General features: G+C 32.8%; 1 long non-coding RNA gene across 1 annotated transcript in view; it reads left to right on the top strand.

Annotated features, from left to right (window-relative positions):
- Positions 1-19338, top strand: part of LOC144291494 (uncharacterized) — a 57490-nt gene extending 38152 nt beyond the window's left edge. Inside the window, exon 4 of the long non-coding RNA XR_013358779.1 lies at positions 18719-19338. This is a non-coding gene — a long non-coding RNA (uncharacterized LOC144291494). The remainder of the gene's footprint in view (positions 1-18718) is intronic.
- The last annotated feature ends 6372 nt before the right edge of the window (positions 19339-25710 follow it).

Genomic DNA, 25710 nt, shown 5'->3' with positions numbered 1-25710 from the left:
AACTTAATTAAAATAAGCATTTTTCTTAAAATGATAAGATATAAAATGTTATTCAATATTATATTTAGGGCACTGAGTATGAAAGCTAATAATTATGTAAAGTATAGTCAGAGGAAAGAGAAATATGTACAGTATTCAGAGAAAAAAACAAGTGTGGAGATTTATCAATTTCATTGATAACGGAAACACACAATAGAATTACTTTCAAATTGGAAAATTCAGTACAGTTAAATATAGTTATTTTTATTAAAAGACTAAAAAAATTGTCACAATATGATTGGCAAATTTCTCTTGAACAGGACAAAGAAAGCAGTAAGTGTAAAGGAGAAAAAAAAGATTGTCAACTTGTACTTAATGAAATTTAAAATGTATTTTCATCAAAAGATAGCATTTATAATGACTGGGAGAAGAGAGTTACTATATATATATGTAGCATATATATAAGGCTATATATATACATACATATATATATATAAAGAGATAATATTGATAATATATAAGTAGCTCTGGGAAATAGATAAGAAAAACAATACAAATAATCAAGATACTTGAACAGATATAATTTCAAAAAGTTTCCATTAAGCATATGAAAAGTTCTCAAAGTAATTTCTCTCAAGTTAGTTGTAAATTAAAATAAATAAAGTACCATTACAAACCCAGAATAGTTAAAATTAAAAATATTAGAAGTATTAAGTATTGTTAAAGATGTAAAGCAACTGGGAATCCCATAAATCACATGTAAATTAATGTAAATCAGCAAAACAACTTGGGTAACTGGAAGTATTTATCAAGCCTAAAGCATATGTTTACCCTATGATCTGTAAAATCTGCTTTCCCATTTATATCTGTGGTAGGGAGAATAATGACCTCCTCTAAAAAAAAAAAAAAAAAAAAAGGTCCATAAATATGCTTACTTTACATGGCAAAACAGATTTGGCAAATATGATTAAGGTAAGGATCTTGAAGTGGATTACCTGGGAGTGCCCAATGTAATCAAGAGTCCTTATAAAGTTGGGAGAGTCAGGAATATCAATGTAAGGGTATCACGATATGAAAAACATGTTATTCATTGTTTACTTTTGAATGGAAGGATGATGAAATGTAGAAGCTGAAAAAGGCAAGAAAATAAATTATTCCTTGCAGCTTGCAGAAAAACATGTAGTGTAACCAATATGTTTATTTTAGCCCAATGAGACCCATTTTGGCCTCTGACTTCTATCGCTTAAAAGTAGAATGTTGTCAGTCCTCCAACTTAAATTCCTTGATCTCTGTCCTCTTGTTGTAACCACCATTCCTGTAGTTTCATCCATATGCTTGCTGTGCGTTGGTCAATGATCACTCTTCCCAAGCTTAGCTGTGTAGTTCTCTTTTAAAATAATTTAATTAAGTAAGCCTAGTTGGTACAACCAGATTCTTACGGCCTTGGATTAATCCCAGAGAAAACTGTTGTTCACAAACTAAGACATAAACAGATTCTTTATATCATACCACATCAAGTTTCATTAATTAATATGATGATTTTCTTTAAAACAGTGTTCATTTTTCATAGGTTTCAGAGTTTAAATGGCATTTTCTTACAGGAAAAAAGGTCTAAGTATTAGTAGCTAAATCACTGTAATTCACTTCATTTAGATTTGCCTATAAACTTCATGGCCTCTAAAAAAATAAAGTTTTAAAGGACAACTCTCTGCCATCTTTCTATTGCACCAACATGTTAAGATAATGGTAAAGTTATGACTGTTTTCCAATGAATGCCTTGTGTCCTACTGCATAATATTTTATAATTCATCCCAGATTGTTATAATGAAAGTTTATTTTCATAAAAAAAAATATGATGGCAAGGTTTAGGTTCTATGTCTCCTAACTCTCTGTCAATTGAATGCTGCCTTAATTGCTGATGCTTTTTATAATATGCAAAATTCCTCCCCAACATTGATAATGAACTCATTTTATGTTCTCAAATTTTATCCTATTTTACTCATTAGGCTGATAGCCTTTCTTATTTTGAATATATTAAAGCTCCTATTTTATCTACTTTGATGATGTTAAATAAATTTTGTAATGTAAGCTAGTAATTAGAAATAAATTCCACCAAGAATAAGAACTAAAATTGAACATTTGCCATTATCATTATAGTAAGCTCTTTTCCCCTGCATATTCACTGTAAAAGAAATATTTCAATGAGTGATGTATTGTTCTTAATCTATGGACACAAAGCAGATTTTTCATATCAAAGGAAAAAAGTAGAGATACTAGAAAATATACGTGTCTAAATTTGGAAAAATGAATCATAGAATTATTCAAACACTGACATATATCATATAGGTTAACTTATTTATGCATTTTTTCACAAAAGCAAATAAACATTCACCTCATTCACTGTGGCATTAAATGCTGAAATTCATCTGTGTTAACAATTAGAGATATTGACAAGAATACGATTTGGTGATTTGTGTTTAAAAAAACCTATAACTTTGAAATCATTTTACTATAAGCATCAGATTCAAGAAGAGGAGAAAGCTTCAAAAAGTATTTTTTATTATACCAAATCATTACAAATTTATTAACCCTTTAAATCAGTTACATGTCAAAAATTAGATTTGGTGATTTTCAAAAGAACATCAGAATATTTCTCTTAGAAGTCTTTTTTTTTTTTTAAAGATTTATTTATTTATTTATTCATGATAGTCACAGAGAGAGAGAGAGAGGCAGAGACACAGGCAGAGGGAGAAGCAGGCTCCATGCACCGGGAGCCCGATGTGGGACTCGATCCCGGGTCTCCAGGATCGCGCCCTGGGACAAAGGCAGGCGCCAAACCGCTGCGCCACCCAGGGATCCCTCTCTTAGAAGTCTTATATGTAAAATTAACTATTCTTTCTACTTGACTGTAAATCAGCATTTAACTTCTACGTGACCATAGATAAGGAATTTTAATTACCTATTGCTATGTTAAATTAGCTATGATTTAGATTTCTGTGTATTCTCCATAATAAAACGTTTTAACATTTTAATGCTTCTGAAATAGAACACAAATACAGCATCTACATTTTAAAATTATTGGCATTTTAGACACTCAGTGCATGCTAATATCTGTTCACCCTAACAAACTTAAATGGTAGTGTCAAGCCTTGGTATAAATGAAAAATGCCATTATCTATACCAGTATTTTGTGTGTATATATATATATATATATGTGTGTGCGTATGTGTGTATATACATGTATATAATAATGTATGTATAATGTATATATAAAGTATACATATATTAGTGCATATATTAATACACTATTATTCTCTGTCTTGCTATCTATAAGTCTTTCTATCTACCTATCATCTATCTCATCTTTCTCTCTCTCCATCTATATACATCTAGTGAAAAGGCCTTATATTGAAAAATATTGAAAAATTCATTTTTTGTTGAATATCATCTATTGTTAGTACTGGTTATAATAGAATGTGTATAGGAAATTGGAGCAATCTATAATTCCAATATTTCTATGTTGGTTGCAGCAGTCAACTGATAAATAGGATGGAAAATGTGTATTCTCTTTAATCAGGTGTGAATTATTAAAAAAAAACAAAAGTCCTACACTCTAAAAAATCAATCAATTATTTAATTAACTAATAAGCAATTAACTAATAGTCCTAAGACAGCATACTGGAATTATATTGAAATTGAAAAGCTTCTTTTTTGTTTTAAGTTTTTACTTAAATTTCAGTTAGTTAACATATAGTGTGATATTACTTGTTTCAGGAGTAGAATTTAGTGATTGAGTGATATAACACCCATCACCCATCTAACCAATCCCCCCACTTACCTCCCCTCCAGCAATATATATAGACATCCCACCTCTTCTTTATCTATTCATCAGTTGATGAACATTTAGGCTTCTTCCATAATTTGGCTATTGTTGATAATGTTGGTATAAACACTGGGGTGCATGTATCCCATCATATCCGTATTTTTGTATCTTAGGGTAAATACCTCCTAATGCAGTGGCTAAGTCATAGGGTAGTCCTATTTTTGACTTTTTGAGAAACCTCCATACTGTTTTCCAGAATGGCTGTACCGGTTTGCATTCCCACCAAAAGTGTAAAAAGTTTCCTCTTTCTCCACATCCTCATCACCATCTATTGTTTCCTATTGTTCATTTTGGTTATCTTGATGAGTGTGATGTGATATCTCATTATAGTTTTTAAGTTGTATTTCCCTGATGATGAGTGATGTTGAACATCCTTTCATGTATCTGTTAGCCATTTGTATGTCTTCTTTGGAAAAATGTCTATTCCTGTCTTCTGCCCATTTTTAAATTAGATTATTTGGGTTTTGAGTGTTGAGTTTGGTAAGTTCTTTATAACTTTTTGGATATTAACCCTTTATCAGATATGTCATTTGCTAATATCTTCTCCCATTTCTTAAATTGCCTTTTAGTTTTGTTGATTGTTTCCTTTGCTGTGCAGAAACTTTTTATCTTGATGAAGTCCAGATAGTTCATTTTTGCTTTTGTTTCCCTTGCCTCAGGAAATATATCAAGTAAGAAGTTGCTATGGCTGATGTAAAAGAGGTTACTGTCTATGTACTTCTCTAGGATTTTGATGGTTTCCCATCTTACATTTAGGTCTCTCATCCATTTTGACTTTATTTTTGTGTATGTGTATTTTTATTTTCCAGCGTAAGAAAGTGGTCCAGTTTCATTCTTTTGCATGTTGCTCTCCAGTGAAAACTTCCTTGCTTTCTTAATGAGCCTCTGAAGTTTATTTTTGGCTAAGTTTTCTTATGGATAAAACACCATAGGACATTATAATCTTTTTCCACATCATATTTGAATAAAGATCACTAAACTAAATCTTATCAAATTTGGATTCATTATTTTTGCTGTGATGTAGAAGAATTACTACCATGACATTGCCTGAGTAATGTCTCAAAGGAGAAATCTGGTAAAAGATTTGTAGAGTTTGGGGTTCCAGGGCAGTTGCATAAACTGATTAGGACTGGGAAAATTCCTGACAGAGTATGTAGGATCAGTGAACTCAGTAGGGTGAAAATCTTGAAGAGGATTGTGGTCACCAAATTTTCGCCCTGTAAAGTGAACAGTTTGTCCAGCTGAGGAAACTGCTGTCAAGAAGAGAAAACCACTTGGCCAAGTGAATGCATTATTTGCCTACAAATTTGGTTTAGCAGAATCTTCTAAAGCAAACAGTGAAGTTATTTACTAGTTTAAAATCTGATCATCCTGCTGAAGAATTCTGAGTGCAAACTATTAAGTGATGTCAACATAGGTCACCACAGTTCTTACTTCCATCAGTTGCTTTTAAGTAGATTATCTCAGTTTTCTGTCACACATTCTTTCTTTCTCCTAAATTGAAATTTCAGGCATTATTATCTAGGTGTGCGCTTGATCCAGATCTGTGCTGTTGTTTGAAGCAGCAGACTGGATATCAAGTTCCCCATGATGGTTGTTGAACATTTATGAACAACAAATATTCCAGTTCTGTTTGTAGGATTATCATTTTTGGGAGTGGGGTATCTTTTATTATTATTATTTTTTGGTCTGTGTCTATGCAATAATACTTAAGACTTAATGACTGAAGTGTATATTTAAGCTAACTACCCTACTTTCTAAATATCACACCATTTGGAGAGAAGTTTCCTGATTTGATACTAGTCTGTATAAAAAAATACCCACTTTTCTAATTTCACATTTTTATTTAAAAATTTTAGTAACGTGAAGATTGAAAAGTGATTCCTTGGAAAATAATGTACCATGTTCTTGACAAATGACTAAAAGATGTTTTACTTTGGGAAACTTAAAGAATATCAAAGTATTTATATATTTACAGGAACTTGTACAATTCTAGTGGTCTTAGAAGTAATGTCCGTATTATAAATGTCTTGTTTATACCATGCAATGGCAAAATGTCACTATTCTGTCTTTTTGAGCCTTCCTTTACTGATTACATCATACTTTTTAAATTTCTTCCTTTCTTGTATAGGTTTTATAAAATTTTCAACAATGACTCTTTGCTCAGGCTGAAACTAGACTTGAAATCATAAATGTCTTGCCCTGCTTTTAAGCAAGTTTAACTTTAAGAGGAGATTGGATTTGGGATGTTTCTGATTGACCCAAGAGAAAATGAGAAAGTGTAAAAGGGAAGCTGTAAATTGAGGATAATGGAAGATCACAGACTTGGAGGAGGAATGGTGGGATGAAAACCAGGTTCAAGTTGTATTTTGAAGATATCTTAAAGAAAGATATTTTAAAAATGGTATGATATGAGTTTGCTTTGGAAGATCCCTCATAATGAAAATACAGATCATTCTATGTTAGGTTGTTGATCCCTTTTTTTCTATCTCATAAACAATTTTGTTCATATCAAAAGTTCTCCAATGTAACCACTGTAATTCCAGATTATGTTTAGTAATATCATGCCACTTAGAAAAAGTAAGCACATGATCTAAGCTTATAGAAGCAGGAGTCTAGAGCAGAGGTAGCAAGGACTTGGCATAAAATGAATCAGGTACTGGTTGGTCATATATGTTGCTTGCTTTCTTGGTGTCTTGGCCCCAAACTAATGATTTGTTGTCTATAATTTCAATCCGCCCTCCAATTTTAAATCCCAGTAGATAGGATACATAGGGAGGAGATCTCTTCTGGAATCAAGTTCTTACAAACAACAACAACAAAAATGTACATTTTCAAAAGTTTAAGTTTACCCCAATATAGAATTTTCCTTATAAAACTACCAGTCTGAAATAACTTTCTGAAATTACTGTCATCAGGGCCAGACTAAAAGATGTTTGTATCAGACCCTTACCTGTACTCTGTCCTTATAGGCTCAAAGTACAAAGAGATTAAGGAAGACGGAGAGATCAATATTAATAGATAATTCATAATATGACAAATTTTCACTCAGAATAAGACTTTTCAAGTGTTACTGAATAACCAATCTTCTCACAAAAGAGAGTTCTTCATTTCTTTCAGACAAAATAAATTCAATGTTCTGCAGTTCGGTGAAAAGGAATTAGAGCTTAGATGAAACAGGGGACCTACTGAACCATCATTATCAGAGAGACCTGCCATGTAATATGGAGGCAGTGATGAAGTGATGTATCCACAGCCCATAGAACACCAGTGATTGATGACAATTACCAGAAGTTAGGAAGAGCAAGGAAGGATCTTCCCTGAGACCTTAGGGAGACCTGGCCCTACCAGCACCTTCACTTCAGAATTCTAGCCTCTAGAACCATGATAGACTAATAGAAAAAATGTATATACATATACAAGAAATTATAAAATGAGGTCCAGCATGAAAAATGTATCATTTAAAGTTTTTCTGAAGCAACTAAAATATTTTATAGTATGTTTTCAAATTCTGATTTTATAGAAAATGTGTTAAATAATTGATTTGACTCATACTCTTTAGACTTTAAGCTATTGGATTCAAAGGAAGCTCTTAAGTCCATAATTCCACCACCATTTTCCTATACTATTTTCATACATTATATTTTGCACATACCACATAGTTTTTACAGTGGTAAGCATGCTTTTGTGAGGGCCATCTCCTTAGGCCTATCTTCTAAGTAGTTTCTTTTTAACCAATAATTTTATGCTGATGGTAATAGAGCTCTATATTTGGGGCATCTCATTATAACTAAACTGCTTATGATTCTCTAGGTGGGATCTATATCTCTTTGCTTCTCTGTGCCACCAGTGAAACTCCTGTATCCTCAAGTCTAATGGATGTTACAGTTAATAGATAGAAGTACTGATCTTAAGTTCTAGCCCTATCTAAAAAAAGTTTCCAGGCCTCCCCTCCTTTTTATTTTTCTTCTTCTATGTTCATGTTTTCTTTCTTAAATTTCACATATGCATGAAGTCATATGACATTTTTCTTTGTCTCACTGACTTACTTAGCCTAGCATAATATACTCTAACACTATGCACATCATTGCAAATGGCAAGATTCCATTCTTTTTGATGGCTGAGTAATATTCCATTACATGTATGTATGTGGGTGTGTGTGGAGATATATATATATATATATATATATAATTTATCTATTATTAACTATAGAGAGCAAACTGAGGGTTACTGGAGGGAAGTCAGGTTGGGGGATGGGGTTACTGGGAGATGGGCATTAAGGAGGGCACTTGTGATGACACTGGTTGTTATATGTAAGTGATCAATCATTAAACTCTACTCCTGAAATTAATACTACATTCTTTGTTAACAAACTAGAACTTAAATAAAATTTTGAAACAACAAGAATAAAAATAAAAATATCTAAGCTGATATTAAAAATATCTCAGCTGAAACTGAGAGGTAATTTTCCCTAAAAATATGGACTGTGTGGACGCCTGGGTGACTCAGTGGTTGAGCATCTGCCTTTGGCTCAGGGTGTGTCTGGGATCCAGTCCCACATTGGTCTCTTTGCAGGGAGCCCGCTTCTCCCTCTGATCCTCTCTCTGCTCATGTACTCTCTCTCTCTCTCTCTCTCAAATAAATAACCTTTTTTTTTTTTAAATATGGCCTATGTGTTAATTTAATGAGGAAAGTTGGTTTACATGATTGTGGGAAACATAATAATAAAGAACATAATTTTCTATATAATGAAATTTCTCCATGTCTTAACTAGTAACAAGGATACTATTTGTTGAATTTACTACCCTGCTTCCTAATGCAGAAGGCTAAATTCCTCTGAATTCAGCTCCCATTACCATCAAGAGAGGCCCTGGTTAATTAATGAAAAGAAATATGAGTTTGTCTTCCTTATATCAAAGTTCCCATTCTTTCTAATCTCTCCCTACAGATAATCTAGTTTGATTTATTTTTTTTTTCCATTTCATACAGTTTATACCACTTCATTTAGCTACCTACAGCTTTATCTTTTTAAACCTCCTAAATTTTGTGATGAATGTGTTTGATATCTAATAAATTACTGTACTTCACAGTTAGTGATAATTTTTAAGGATAATTAGGCTTAACATTTGACACAAAAGTCATTCCTCCTCACTTTCCCAGTAATCTAGTGGGGGTTGTTTTAAGTTTGTTTGTTTTGTTTTGTTTTGTATTTTTTATTTTAAGATGGGTCAAAAAAGAATGTGAGAAGCATTCCTATCCCTTGCTTCATGGTTACTCCTATTTAATCCTTTTAGGCTGTCTTTAAGACTGAGAATTCCACATTGCCTTTCTAACACTTAATTCTCAGTTATCTCTCCTATAAAATACATTTTCAACACTTCCTAGTGGGAAAACAGTCTACCTCTTTGAGCTCTGGGATTTTATATTCTTATGTTTTTGAAACTGAAGACCAGAGACAGTAAACAGAGGAACACAGTAACAGATGTTCAGTTATTGGGGCAGTGGAAGGATGGCAGAAGGATATTTGGGTTGGAGCAGGCTGGCAGAGAGAAACAAACCTGGAAAATGTAAATCTTGCCTGACATTCGAGTGTCCCCTTCTACCATAAACAAAGTGTTCTAGGAGTTAACATCTCTGCCTCCTGACACTGTGCTTTCTGACGGAGAATTAGAGAGGGTGTTATATTTAAAATAGTGATGGCTAAGGACGATTGGAAGAAGAAGAGAACTTGTATTTGTAAAAGTTTGATGGCTTTATATTATGTTACAGGATGTATTTAGAAGGGATGGGATAGAAAGCCCTGCTGGACAGGATAAGAAACCAGGTCCTAAAGCACTCAATTGTGTGCTTCTCTTCATCTAAACTGCTTAACTGGCATCAGTATTAGAGAACCTTACACATATTCTTTACCTGAACTTGTAGCTGATACTGGACAAACATTCGCCTGGGCAATCCTAGTCTAAATCAGACTACTTCTGTGGGAACAAATTGCCAAGGACTAATATTTTAATTGAGAGTATTTTTTAAACAATGATTTTGCTGAGACAGGGTGAGAAGAAAACCCTGTAGACTTCATATTTTTATAAAAGATTTTCCATTATGCCTGCAGTCCACTTATTATGTATGTCATAATTCACAGAATTTCCAAGTTATGTAAATTTTATTGAATATGTTAGATTAATTTAGTGGAGTGTTTAATTAAAAATTTCCAGTTATGCATGCCAAAATTATAGTCAATAAGAAAAACCAATATTTACATTTTATCTTACAATTACTAATGTATATTTTCACAAACATAACTCTTAAGGTCTAATGTTAATTGCATATGAAAATTAGTTTCTGTATTTTAGTCCTTTTTTACATTACATAATATATTGGGGGAAAATGGCTTTAACATTGTTTTAGCTCAAATCATAAAAGAAAAAAAGAGAAAAAGTATTGTTATTCTCCTCGAAGTTAATGATTGAGAACTTTTTAAAGGACTTTAATTTGTGAAGGGAGAAGCACAATATTCAAGCTGTTATTTTAAAGATAATATCTAAAATGTTAACTGTCACCAAGCTAATTTTTGGTTTTCCAGAGCAGTTTTAAAGTAGTGAACGTTTTAATTCTAATATTCAGTGCATATTTTTTAGAAGGGATGATAGGTGTAAGTATTTCACTTAGAACCAAATAGAACATTATTTTTAGCTTTCTGAAATGCTGCTTGTCCCTATTCACAAAGCAACCCATATAATCAACTTCAGAACTTAATAATATTGCTTGAGTGAATAGGAATATAGGAAACAAGACTAAAGAAAGCCAAATGAATGTAATATTGCACTTTACTTTTGCAATTGGACAGGTAATTATCATTTCTCAAGATGCCATAGTCCACCAATTAAAAATTTTTAAATTAATTTTAGAAATCTAAATTAAAACAAATTAGTGGTTTTATTATAAAGAATTGCCAAAAAGACTTTTGTAAAATGATAGTAGCATATTATCTTGGGTTTTACATTAAAAGTTAGGGTATCTTTCTCTATAATTTAGCTGAATTTCTGATCGTTTAATAAAAAAGTATTAATGTATAATTTGAAAACATTTTGAAAATATTCTATATGGTTAGTGTAGTATTTGCCATTTTAAACATCCACAATATCTATTTTTGAAACATGCATGAAAATAGCACATGTAAACCAATATATATTGCTCAGATACTAATATAGTATATATAAGGAATCAGTCTGTCATACTGTTATTATTATTAACTGGTACATCTAAGCAGTATAGAGATTTTTATTGCTAAAAAATCTTAGCGGTTTAGCACTGCCTTCGGCCCAGTGTGATCCTGGAGCCCCGGGATCTAGTCCCACAACCGCCTCCCTGCATGGAGTCTGCTTCTCCCTCTGCCTGTGTCTCTGCCTCTCTCTCTGTGTGTCTCTCATGAATAAATAAATAAAATCTTTAAAAAAAATAAAAAAAAATCTCATATGCCTTAAAATTTTACATACACACAAAAACATTTTAATTGAGGTTTCATATAACATACAGTGAAATGAACAAATCTTAATGGTTTTTAAAAAATGCATAGACTTCGTGAAACATAGAAACCTATCAAGAAATAACACTTCTGTCAGCCTAGAAGCTACCCTGTGGCCCTCCCAGTCAAAATTCCACTCAGAAAACACTCATATCCCCAATTATTTCAACATTAGCTAGTTTTATTTTTTTCTATAAATTCCAATAAATGAAATATTACAGTTTTTAAAGTTAAATTCTTTTCAACGTGTTTTCCCTATTTATTCATGTTGTTGTGTAAATCTATATTTTATTCCCACATATACTGAGTAACATTCTTCCATATGAATTTGCCACATTTTTATTATTGGTTCACCATTTGATGGGCATTCCAGCTGTTTTAGTTTGTCTATTAAAAATAAACCTACTCTGTATATACATGTGGATTTCTTTTTTTAGAAAGTAAACACATTTAATTATATTGATCAAGCTGATGTTTCATGCACATTTGATTATAATGGTAAATGTTGCATGTGCAATTGAGAATAAGGTACATTCTACAGTTATTGTTTTTAATGTTCTTTGTCAAAGGGTCAAGTTAGTTGGTAATTGTTCAGATGTTTTATATCTGTTCTATATTTTTTTCTTTCAGAGTCCTATCAAGTATAGAGATAAGGATATTGAAATATTCAACTATAATGGTATAAATTTGTTCTCTCTTTAATTCCCTCAGATTTTGTTTTAGATATTTAGATCTCTGTATTAGGGGGAATTAACTTGATTGGCAGATCCTCATAAATAATCAACTATTTTATCATTACACAATAGCCCTTGATACCCATTCCTGGGAGTCCTTGTTTTGATGTCTACTTTCCTACACTATTATAGTCATTCAGATTTTGCCAGGATTAATATTTCCACTCTTCTACTGTTAATCTACTGTTTAAATGTTTATACATCCCTTATGATTAACATACTTACTCTTCCTTTTTAAATGTAGTTGCACAAGTTTTTCCTTTTAATTGTGATATGGTTCCATTTACATTTAATGTAACTTTATATGATTTGGATTAGATATACTGTCTTACTCTTTTATTTTTATTATTTTGTTTTGTTTGACCCCTCTGATTTTCAGCTCCTTTTTTCCTTTTATTTATTACACATTTTGGATTAATTCATTATTTCTTAGTATTATATTTTATCTCTTTTATTGTTTTTACAGCCAAAAGTGTGTGTCTGTGTTAACATGTATTTATTCTAGGGCTTAAGTATGTGTTTAACCTAACACCATCTTTTATGAAAGAATTTTATACTATCTCAAGTAAAAAGTAAGATCACTTTAGCAAAATATTTTCACTTAAAAAAATATATTTTCACTTACTGCTGTTTAGTCTTCGTAATTCCATCTGGTATTGTGAACTTTCTCCTGCAACAGTTTGAGAAGCATTGATGTTAATTCTTTTGTTTGGTAGGATTCATTGGTGAAGCCATCTGATCATGGACTTTTCTTTTTTGAGAAATTTTTGATTACTGACTCCATTGTCTTACTCATTATTGACCTATTAAGATTTTCTAATTATTCATGATTTATTCTTGGTAGGTTGTATATTTCTACAAGTGTATCTCTTCTAGGTTATCTAGTTTGTTGGCACATGATTGCTCATACTGGTTTCAGGATCCTTTGTATTTCTGTGTTTCCAGTTGTAATATCTTTCTTTCATTTCTATTTTTATTCTTTTGATCATCTTTTTTTTCTTAGTCTAACTAAAGGTTTGTCCATTTAGTTGATCTTAAAAAAAAAAAAAAAAACCTTTTGGTTTTGTGAATCTATTCTTTTTCTAGTCTCTGTTTCACTCATTTCTGCTCTGTTATTTCCTCTTGTTATTTCATGCTTTCTTTGACTATGTTTGGGCTTAGTAAGTTGTTTTAGTTTTAGTTTTTTTTTTTTTTTTTTTTTGTACTGGTTACTTGAGGTGTAAAATTAGGTTATTAAGATCTTTCTTTTTTCTTAAGTTAGGTATTTATTACTCTTAACTTCCCTCTTGCAAGATCTTTTTGCAGCATCCCATAAATTTTGATATATAATGTTTCCATTTACATTTGTCTCAAGATACTTTTGATTTTCCTCTTGATTTTTTCTTTGATCTATTGGTTGTTCAGGAATATATTGTTTAATTTCCATATATTTGTGGATTTTCTATTTTTTTGTCATTAATTTCTAGCTTCATATTATTGTGGGTGCAAAAGATACTTCATATAATTTCATTCTTCTTAAGTTTGCTAAGATTTGTTTAGTGACCTACCAAATCATCTATCCTAGATAATGTTCATGAGTGCTTAAAAAGAATGTGTATTCTGCTGCTGTTAGATGGGCTGTTTTGTATGTCTGTTAGGTCTATTTGATTTAAAGTATAGGTCATGTCCAGTATTTCCTTGTTGATTATTTTTAATTTTTTGCTTAAATTAAATTTAGTTATAATATAGTGTATTATTTGTTTTAGGGATAGAATTTATTGATTCATCAATTCCATATAACACCCAGTGCTCATTACATCAAGTGTCATCCTATATAACCATCACCCAATTACCCCATCTCCCCACCCATCTCCATTCCAGCAACCCTGTTTGTTTTCTTTTTCTTTTTTTTTTATGTTTTTTTATTTATTTATGATAGTCACACAGAGAGAGAGAGAGAGGCAGAGACACAGGCAGAGGGAGAAGCAGGCTCCATGCACTGGGAGCCTGATGTGGGATTCAATCCCGGGTCTCCAGGATCGTGCCCTGGGCCAAAGGCAGGTGCTAAACCGCTGCACCACCCAAGGAAAACAAACACCCGTTTGTTTTCTATAGTTAAGAGTCTCTTATGATTTGCCTCTTTTTCTGTTTTTATCTTATTTTATTTTTTCTTCCCTTGCCTTATGTTCATCTGTTTTGTTTCTTAAATTCCACATATAAGTGAAATGATATATTTGTCTTTCCCTTACTGACTTATTTTGCATAGCATAATACCATCTAGTTCCGTCCCCATTGTTGCAAGTGATAGGATTTTATTCTTTTAAATGACTGATTAATATTCCGATATTATATATCAAATCTTCTAAATTTGTCCTGTCAATGGACATCTGGGCTCCTTTCATACTTTGGCTATTGAAGATATTGCTGCTATAAACATTGGGGTGTACATTTCCCTTTAAATCAATATGTTTGTATCCTTTGGATAAATACCTACTAGGGCAATTGCTGGGTCATAGGGTAGCCCTATTTTCAACTCTTTGAGGAGCCTCCGTACTGTTTTCCAGAGTGGCTGCACCAGTTTATATTCCCACCAGCAATGCAAGAAGATTGTCCTTTCTCTGCATCCTCACTGACATCTGTTGCTTCCTGACTTCTTAATCTTAGCTATTCTGACTGGTGTGAGGTGGTATCTCATCGTGGTTTTTATTTGTATTTCCCTGATGCCAAGTGATGTGGAACATTTTTTCATGTATCTGTTAGGCATTTGTATATTTTATTTCAAAAAAATTCTGTTCATGCTTTCTGCTCATGTCTTGACTGTATTTTTTGTTTTTTGAGTGTTGAGTTTGTTAAGTACTTTATAGGTTCTGGATACTAGCTCTTGATCAGATATATCATTGTGGATATCTTCTCCCATTCCTCAGGCTGCCTTTTAGGTTTGTTGATTGTTTGCTTTGCTGTGTAAAAGCTTTTTATCCTGATGAAGTACCAATAGTTCATTTTCACTTTTGCTTCCCTTGCTTCTAGAGTCATGCCTAGAAAAAAAGTTGCTATGGCCAATGTCAAAGAGGTCACTGCCTGTGTTCCCCTCCATGATTTTGATGGTTTCTTGTCTCACATGTAGGTCTTGGATCATTTTGAATTTCTTTTTGTGTATAGTGGTAGTAAGTCATCCAGTTTTCTTCTTTTGCAGCATATAGTTGCTTTTTTTTTTTTTAATTATTCAGCCACTTTGTGTCTTTTGATTGCAGAATTCATTTCATTTATATTTAGAGTAATTATTGATAGGTCAGAATTTATGAATAGAACCCCTTTTTTTCTGGATTTGTTACATTCTTTTGTTCTTTTCTTCCTCTCTTGCTGCCTTCTTTTATGAATTGATGATTTTCCTCAGTGGTATGCTTTGATTCCCTTCTCCTTATCTTATGTGAATTTACTGTACATTTTTGTTTGTGCTTACCACGAAGCTTACATAAAACCTGTTACATATATAATGGTCTGCTTTATACTAATAATAATTTCAAAGATATATGAAAGGTTTGTTTTTTTTAACTCCTCCTTTTTGCATTTTTTAAAAAGATTTTATTTATTTATTCATGACAGTCAAACACAGAGAGAAGAGGCAGAAACACAGGCAGAGGGAGAAGCAGGCTTCCACGCAGGCAGCCTGAGGTGGGACTCTATCCCGGGTCTCCAGGATCATGCCCTGGGCTGAAGACGGCGCTAAACCACTGGGCCACTGGGGCTGCCCCTCTTTTTGCATTTTTGATGTCATTAGTTACATATCTTTATTTTTGTACCTCATAACAAATTGTTGTAGCTGTAGCTATTTTTAATCCTTTTGTCTTTTAACCTTTATACCAGAGTTAGGTTGTTAATACATCACCAAATTACAGCATTACTGGATTCTGAATTTGACCATATGCTTATCTTTAACACTTTGTATGATATTTTCATGTTTTCATGGTATTGGTGTCCTTTCATTTCAGCTTGAAGAACTACTTTCAGTATATTTTATAAGGCAAGTAGAGTGGTGAACATGTCAGGTTTTGTTTAGTAGGGAAAATATGTTGCCTTCATGTCTGAAGGACAGTTTTGCTGGGTAAAGAGGTCTTGGTTGGCATTTTCTTTCTTTCAGCATTTTGAAAATACTCTCCCACTGTCTACTGGACAGCAAGGTTACTGTTGAAAAGTCCACTGATAGCCTTATTGGTGGTGGTGGTGAGGGGTATTTTCTTATATGAGAGAGTTAAAATTCTCTCTTTGTGTTTGTTTTCAGAGAGCTTTATTATCATGTGTCTTGAAGACTATTCTGGACTGAAATTTTTAGGTGACCCATTAGCTTCATAAAACTGGATGTTCAGATTTCTTTCCATGTTTGGTATATTTCAGACATTATTTATTTAAATAAGCTCTCTACTCCTTTCTCCTATGCTTTTCTTTGGGAGACTCCAGTGATGCTTACATTGTCTTGATGGTATACCATAAGTCTTTCAATGGGATACTTGTGAAAAGAATTCCGGTGAAGTTTTCAGGGGTTCTGTGGTAGCTATGGCAATTCTTCTTCGATGGCAAAATCTAATGAATTAATTAGCAGAACACGTCTCTGTGGACCACAATTGCTTCCCCTGCATGGCTGCTATTAATAGCCCCTGCTTTTATTTCTGATCCTAGCCATCCTATACATCGTAGCTTCACCAATATGGGAGGAGTGAAACTGAAGTAGGACCTTTTTCAGTGTCCTGAAATGCTAAAAAGCTGGTTGCTCATCCTGCTTTTCCATTACTGGAGATGTATACTCTTTCTAGCTGGAAAGTTTCCTGTTGGCATTGAGTACTGCCAGTTTGAGGGATAGGATGGTGCAGGCAAAATGAAGCTGTCTTCCTTCTCTTCTTGTGCAGTTATTCTCACTTTTTTGTACCATTGTGTTGCTAAAATTTCTTAAGTAGATTTAAAGTTCTCCTAGAGATGTTTTTGATTCTGGATAGCTATCTAATTGTTGATCTTTGTTGGGAGTCAGAAAAGTTAGGGTCTCCTATGTCACCATATTGGTAGTTGGCCCTGATTTTTTTTTTCCTATTTCTTTATGGCACTTACCACTTTCCATTGGCTGTCATTTCCCCTGAAATGGTGACCACTGGAATGGTGACCAAAAAGAAGCAGGTCATCCTGCTTATTATAGTATTAGCTGTGCTCAGAAGATTCCTAATATGTAGTAAGCACCAGATAAATATTTGCTGAATAAATTAGAAATTAGAATGTTAAGCAAGATTATCTTCAGCACTGATGCAGAACTGTAATATTCTCTGAATCAGATTAGAAATATTTAGGAAAATATTAACTAAGAAACAGAAGATCAGAGATGACAATCAATTCTCTAAATAGAATTATTTGCAATTCCTTGGCAAATCTAACTTGATGAATAACAAATTAAAAATACCACTTTATACGACATGTTCACATTGTATGTTTTTATTTATTTTTTACACATTAAGTTTTTTTTTTTTACCTATAGATGTTTTATGGGTAGAATGATTCATTTACAAAATAAAACAGTATTCTCTTAAACACACAATGAAAGAATAGTTCCCCGAGAAAGATGAAAATGTGAGCATGTTTCTAAATTTGTTTCTAATGTGATATTGTCAGCACGAGGGAATTTTTTTTTCTGCATACTGCTAAAAGTCTCAGAAATGGAAAAGGATCACCACACAATACATATACTGATCCATTTTTGTTAATCTTAGAAACTCATCAACTTTTGACTACTTAAGTACAGGCAAGACTTTTTAATTGCCTACATAATTAAGGAAAGTGGAAGACTCTTTTCCTCAGTATTAAAGTTACTTTTAATTTAGATTGGTTCACTGCAATGTTTAAACCAACAATAACTTTTATACTGTCTTTTGTTTTTTAAAATGTTTGTTTTGTGAGTATTATCACATTTAATATGTGATATTGATTTCATACTATTATTATTTTTAGAATGAAATTTAGACTTCTATCATGTTTACAATATGATTTCTATTTTAAAAACACGAGAAAAGAAACCTGTTTTCTTTTTTAAATATATGCTTGGAATTATTACTATAATTAGTATAATATAATTTAGTAGTTGTTAAATGAATGCTTGCTCATATTTTAATCTATATGAGATAGCTTTGAAGCATGTATTTTGAATCTCTAAAATTAATATCTATATAGTTTTATCACCAGTGGTAATTTATCTTGTTATAAGTAGCCATTAATTTAACATTCCTGTGATTTCAGAAAAACAAAAAGGAAGCTCAGAATCAATTTTTCACAAGTAAACATAAAAGGGATTTTTGAAATAAGAATGAGTTTATTAGAAGTTATCCAGTTGTGAAAGATGAATCATACAATAGTGATCAGCAAAAACTCCTTGAAAGGGTTGGAATGGTAACACAGTAAAGAAGGGGTACTCTTTGGTGGCTAGCATTAATTTATTTTAACTTTAAATTGTTTATACAAGCAAGCTCGAAAGATTTTAATATTATTAATGTCACATGTAGCTAGTATATATTATTATAAAATTAGATGTTTTATGATATACCCTTGTAGTGGACATACATATGTTTTGGTTTGTTTGTTTTTAAATAGGCCCCATGCCCAGTGTGGAGGCTGATGTGAGGCTTGAACTCAAGAACCTGAGATAAAGACCTGAACTGAGATCAAGAGTTGGACAGTTAACTGACGGAGCCACCCAGGCCTACCTACATATGTTTTCAATTGATAAAAATAGCTTTGAAAAACAGGAACTATTATGACAGATTTTTATTATTTTTGTAATGATTTGTACTATGTGCTAGACGTATTTTTTCTCTAAACTTCTGTCCTTCACATATCCTCTTATAAGTATTACTAAAGCAAACTTACACTGGCCTGCTAGATCATCTGATTATGCTGTCATCACTTTTACTTCAGATTCACACATTTCTTTCTTCACCCTGCTTACATTTCATAAAATTCCTTTGAGTTCCAAATAGCCTGTAATCCTGCAGTGTGATTGTCACAGTGTGTTGGAGCACAATAAGATTCTCTAAGGAAAAAAAAATCTATATAGTATATTAATTATAAAGATGTTTAAAATATTGGTTTTCTTATATAATTTTACTATCGTTTTCTTTTTTTCATAGAAATCTTAAAAGTGAAAAAGATTAATTCTATATAATATATACAATGAGGAAATTAAAACAGACAATACAAAAAATGATTTCTTAAGGTGGCTCAGTTTATGTGTTCCCTGCTCTTTATTTTTCATATGTGATTCCTAAGGATTCTTGAGTCAGATACTTTCATTAGACTCCACCACACTCCTGAGGCAAACCACCAGGAGGACTGACCATGTCTATTTTTGCATAAAAACTGAAGTATACTTCTAGCCCAGGCTGAGGACTTATTCCTGTTCTTGACTCTTGTCTAGCTTATCCGAAGGTAAATTCCTTCCTGTCTCCAAGAAATATTTCTATTTTCACCTCCATGTGTTTTTATAGATAAAATGCTGTTTCCAAGATGTCCAAGGTTTGGTTGCCAGATCAAGTGTGGATCATATCTGAATAACAGTCAGAGATAGAAGCAGAGAGAAACAGAATAAAGAAGCTAAGAACTAGAGAGGAAATGGAGAGTCCACTTTGGGAGGGGGAAGGAGGAGCTACAGAGCTTAAAGAACAAAAGAAGCAGATTCATTTTTCATCAGAATATTTGAAGGTTCAATTCACATATTACTTTTCTTCTCTTTTTTTCCAGGCATAATTAATGCTTCCTTCCTTCATGTTTCCTATAGCAATTTCTTTATATCTTTTCTGTAGCATTTACAACAATCTTGAGTTTCTTATTTTTTGTGTATATATGTTATCTCCACCACTCAGTTATGACTGCTGGATAGTATGGATATGTTGCTATATTGTGCAGCCCTCATTAATCTAGAACACTCTTTGTACATTGATTCGAATTGATGTCTTCTAAGGGAGGACACATGCATGTGTTTGATAGATCTTCCTCCCACCATGGTATCATTAAGAAGGAAAGTTAAGGAAAATAGTTTGTAATCAGGGATAAATAAAATAAAACGCAATGCATGGAAGAAAAATAAAATATGAGCTAGGAAGAAAAAATAAGTTGGTAAGGAATTATTGCAGTTAGGGGAAGATATTTTCATGACAAGTGGATGGGATTGTATCTCCCACTTCTCTGTTCCTATTTTGAAACCCTAACCCCATCGTGATGGTATTTGGAGATGGAGCCTTTGTGAGATAATTAGGTTTAGATGAAATCATGGAGGTGGAGTCCTCATTAAAGGACTAGTGCTCTTATTATGAGAAACACCAGAGATATTGTCTTCTCCCAATTTCTCTGTATTGTGAGAACATAGTGAGAAGGTAGCCTCTGCCAGCCAGGAAAAGAGATTTCATCAGGACCCAACCATGCTGGCACCCTGGTCTCTAAAACTGAGAAATAAATTTCTGTATTTAAGCACTCAGCCTATGGTATTTGTTACATCAACCTAAGCTGACTAAGATTCAGTTATTGAAGGTAGAATGCTGCCATAATGAATACGTAAACGTGTGGAAGTGGCTTTGAAATTGGGTGATGGGTAGAGGGTGGGAGAGTTTTGAGGTGCATGCTAGAAATATGTATGTTAAGGATGATTCTGATGAAGTCTTGGACAGAAAAGAAAAATGTGTTGTTGGAAAATGAAGGGTAGATAATCCTTGTTATAAGTGGCAAAGAATTCAAACTTTTTTTTAGTGTTTTGTGAAAGAACAAATTTGTGAGTGATAAAATTGGATGTTTAAGTGATGAGATTTTTAAGCAAAGTGTTGAAGTAGCAGCTTGCCCCACCTGACTGATAATAGTTCTGTATTTGGCATTTTATTATTTTTAATTGATGAATTAAAATATATCACTACATTAGGAAACTAAAACAAGGTACATTTATTATTTCACAGGTCTGTAGATTGGAAATCTGGACAGGATTTGCTGAGTTCTCTGCTAAAAATCTCCTGAGAGGAAAATCAGTGTGTCAGTCATTCAGGAATGTTATCTGGAGGTTTAGGAATCAATATTTTTTTAAACTCACTTAGTTCCTTGTGGCTGTAGGACTGAAGTACCTCTTTCCTTGCAATCTGTCATATGGGAGTTATACTCAGCTTCTAGAGGGTGACCACATTCCTTTTTAATGGGATCCCCAGTCTTCAAACCATCAACTTTTTGTTAAACTGTGACCAGCTGTAGAAAACATTGACTTTTAAAGGGCTGATATGATCAGATTAGGACTTCCTAGATAATTTATCTTCTACTAACTCTGACTTCAGTGACTAATTGCCTTAATTACATCTACAATATCCCTAGTTAGTGTGTTTCTTATGTATCTCTATATTCACCTTTCCAGGGAATAAGCAAGAAACCTGAGGTGGGTCATTTTAGGATTCTGACCCCTCCTCCCTAACACCTTGTCACTCAGATATTTTGTGAATACTTTTCTTAATGTTGTTTCTTTTTTTTTTTTTTTTACAACTACTTAATTGCTTTGTTTTATGTTTATACAATAAAATTCTCCTTTGAATACATGGATACTATACATGGAACTCTAGTCCATCAAATTTGTTATTAAGCCATCTTTTTTTTACACAGGGGATTCACTTTGGTTATAGTATAAGATACAGATACTATATTTTCTTCCAAATGATGATGATTAACTATTTGAACAATAACAGTATCTATAAACATTACTCTATTCATTGCATATTTAAGATGCACTTTGTTCCAAAATGTTAGAAACCTCTTGATCAAATTTGGCACTTTGGGGGAAAGTTTCTTCTCATTTTGGAGCATGATTCTGGCTCAATTTATTTAAGTGTAATTATGTTGTTCCATGAACTATTATTATTATCTTATAGGTTAATATATTTATTTTATTCTTTCTTTTGTCTTTTAAAGATTATTTATTATTAGAGAGGAAAAAAGGGGTAGAGGAAGAGAGAGAGTCTTTTATATATATATATATATATATATATATATATATATATATATATATATTTAAGATTTTATTTATTTATTCATAGAGACACAGAGAGAGAGAGAGAGAGAGGCAGAGACACAGGAAGAGGGAGAAGCGGGCTCCATGCAGGGAGCCTGATGTGGGACTCGATCATGGGTCTCCAGGATCACACCCCGGGCTGCAGACGGCACTAAACCGCTGCACCACTGGGGCTACCCAAGAGAGAGAGAGAATCTTTTTTTTTTAATTTTAAAGATTTTCATTTATTTTTGAGAGACACACAGAGAGACACAGGCAGAGGGAGAAGCAGGCTCCATGCAGGGAGACTTGATCCCAGGACCCCAGGATCATGCCCTGAGCCCAAGGCAGATGCTTTAACTGCTGAGCCACTCAGGCATCCTATGTAGAGAGAGTCTTAAGCAGGCTCACACCAACCACAGAGACTGGCATGGGTCTCCATTCCATATCTCTGAGATAACGACCTAAACTGAAACTGAGAGTTGGATGCTTAACTGACTGTGTCATCCAGGCCCACCTGTTTTATTATTTCCAAAAAAGCCATAGGCAGGTCACAGAATTTAGCTTAGGTTGATAGTGTCATAGGAAGAAAAGCTTAGATGGAATGCAAGTTTTCCTTCTTTAGGGTCTATTCTCAAACCAGTAAATAGCAAATGGGTGTGTCAATACTATACCTTTATTTTATATAAAATATTCTAAGAAATTCACTATTAAATATCATAAAATTAGTAATCTTAAAGAATACAAAATAATGCACAAAAAGCAATTGTAGTTCTATACAATGAACAATTTGAAAATGACATTAGGAAAACAATTCCATCAATAGCTTTAAAATAATGAAGAATTAATGAAAACAGTTAACAAACTAAATGTAAGACCTGTACCTGAAAAATTTTAAAAATATGTTGAAAGAAACAAAAAAAATGATCTAAGTACTACAAATATTTCCAAATAGGATCATAAAACTTAATATTTTTAAAATAGCTATAATCTCCAAATTGATCTATGACTATGGATCCGGCACAATTCCTTTAAAAGCCTTGGCTTTTTTTGTTCATTTGTTTTTGTTTTAGTTTGCTTAAATTAACAAGCTGACACTAAAATTCATGTGGAAAATCAAGTAATAGGCAAAATATTTCTGAAAAATAAAAATAAAGTTAAGAATAAAGTAATATGGTGAAAAATAAAAGTTGAAAATAAAAATATAATAAAAGTTGAATAATAAAGAATGAAGTTCATGTCCTAATACCTAAACTTAACTATCTAGCTGCAGTATGACACTGGCACAAGGATAGACACAGATCAATGGAATAGATTTGGAAGTGCAGAAATAAACCCTAACCTTTATGGTCAATTTTATTACTTATTTATTTATGAAAGAGTTTGTGTATTCATTTATTTGACAGATTGAGAGACTGAGAGAAAGTACAAGCAGGGGCAGCTGAGAAAGAGAGAGGACGAAACAAGAGCCTAGAGGCTGGATCCCAGGACCTTAGGAAAAAGACCTGAGCTGAAAACAGATGCTTACCTAACTGGGCCACCCAAACACCTCTTTATGGTTAATTTTTAAGTAAGGGCAAAGAAAATTCCATGGATAAAGAAAAAAACCTTTGCTATAAATTATGCTGGGACAACTGGATATCCACGTAGTAAAGAATGAATGTACATAGCTACTTTACATATACAAAAAATAACTCAAACTGGATTGTAGAATGTAAAAGTTAAAAGTATAAAACACTTATTTAAAAAACATAAGACTCTTAAAAAGGGGTATGTCTTTGAGAACTTAGGTTAGGCTATGATTTCTTAGATATAATGCCCAAAGTGCAGGTAATAAAATAGGAGATTATTAAATCAGATTTAATCAATATTAAGATAAATAACTTTTGTGCTCCATAGAACATCAAAAGAAGACATTACAAAGGCTAGGAGAGAAAAAAAAAAAAACTGAAAATCACATATCAAATACAGGGCTTACATCCAGAATGTATAAAGAACCCCTAAAACTCAGTAGTAAGACAATTCAATTTGGAAAATGAGCAAAGAATCCAACATATATTTGTCAAAAATGGATATACAATTAGTCAAAAGCATATAAAAAGAAGTTCAATATCATTAGTCATTAGGGAAGTGAATATCAAAATCAGGACATTCCAATCTATGGAATCCCACCAGATCTAATGAAGATCCCACTAAAATCATTGTAATAAAAAAAAAAAACTGACAATAACAAGTATTGTCAAACATATGGAGAAATTGATACCCCTTTGCATTACTGATGGAGATATAAAATTTTGGAACCACATTGGAAAACAGATTGGAAGTTCCTCAAAATGTTCAACATAGTGATACTGTATTACCCAGGAATTGTACGCCTAAGTATCTACCCAAAGGAAATGAAAACATGCCCATAAGAAACTTTTACGTGAATATTAATAGTAACATTATACATAATAGCCAAAAAGTGGGGAAAACCAATGCCTATCAACAAATTAATGGGGGATGCCTGGGTGGCTCAGTGGTTGAGTGCCTGCCTTTGGCCCAGGGCTGATCCTGGAGACCTGGGATCGAGTCCCACATCGGGCTCCCTGCATGGACCCTGCTTCTCTCTCTGCCTATGTCTCTGCCTCTCTCTCTCTGTGTCTCTCATGAATAAATAAATAATCTTTAAAAAAAGGCAAATTAATGGATAAGCAGTATGTGGTATATCCATACAATAGAATATTATTTGACAACAGAAAGGAATGTGGTACTGATACATGCTACAACACAGATAATTCCAAAATTATTATGCTAATTGCAGGAGGATAGTCATGTATTTTATGATTCCTAGTGGTAGGAAAACAAGAATGGGGAGTATCTGCAAGGGTACAAGATTTGTTTTGGGCATGATGAAATGTGATAAAATTAGGTTATGATGAAAGGTATGTAACTGTAAATACTTTATACATTAATGAATCATGATCTTTACAGGCTGAATTTTATGAGATGTAATTTATATCTCAATAAGTTCTTACAAATGGGAGGTAAATTCTTATCCTCCTGCTCCCATTCTCTCTCATGACGTTATGCCACCATTCTGGTGGTCCATTCAACTCACATTAGAGAGGCATGGAATCAATGTCATTAATACAAGGAAGCTGGGAAGGAATCGGGTCACCTCTTAAGCTCTTAGTACCAATACAGCTATCTCTCTGTATTTTATTTCTAACCACGTCATTGCATCAACAGCACCATTATATTTTTTTAACTTTTTGGTAAAGGCATATTTTCTTCATCATATTTTCTCCCTGCTTTTAAATATAACATGAAAATACCAGTTCTTAATTATTTATTCTATATCAGCACTAATAGAAGTTTTCATATTTTAATAGTTGATCAGGTTTTCTCCACATAGAACACTAATAATCAGCGAAGAATTTTTTGTCCTTCTTGTAAACCCCAACTCTTATTTTTACTTAATACTACCTGAGTGATAATTTACAGTGACATATTTATACCTGGGGAAGCTTGGCAATGCTGGGAAACTTTTGGTTATCACAACCAGAAGATGCTACTGTTATCTACTGGAGAA

Source organism: Canis aureus, chromosome 20 (assembly GCF_053574225.1).
Source record: "Canis aureus isolate CA01 chromosome 20, VMU_Caureus_v.1.0, whole genome shotgun sequence".
Taxonomy (NCBI): domain Eukaryota; kingdom Metazoa; phylum Chordata; class Mammalia; order Carnivora; family Canidae; genus Canis; species Canis aureus.
Note: the sequence above shows the minus strand (reverse complement) of the source record. Positions and strands in the feature narration are given on the sequence as shown.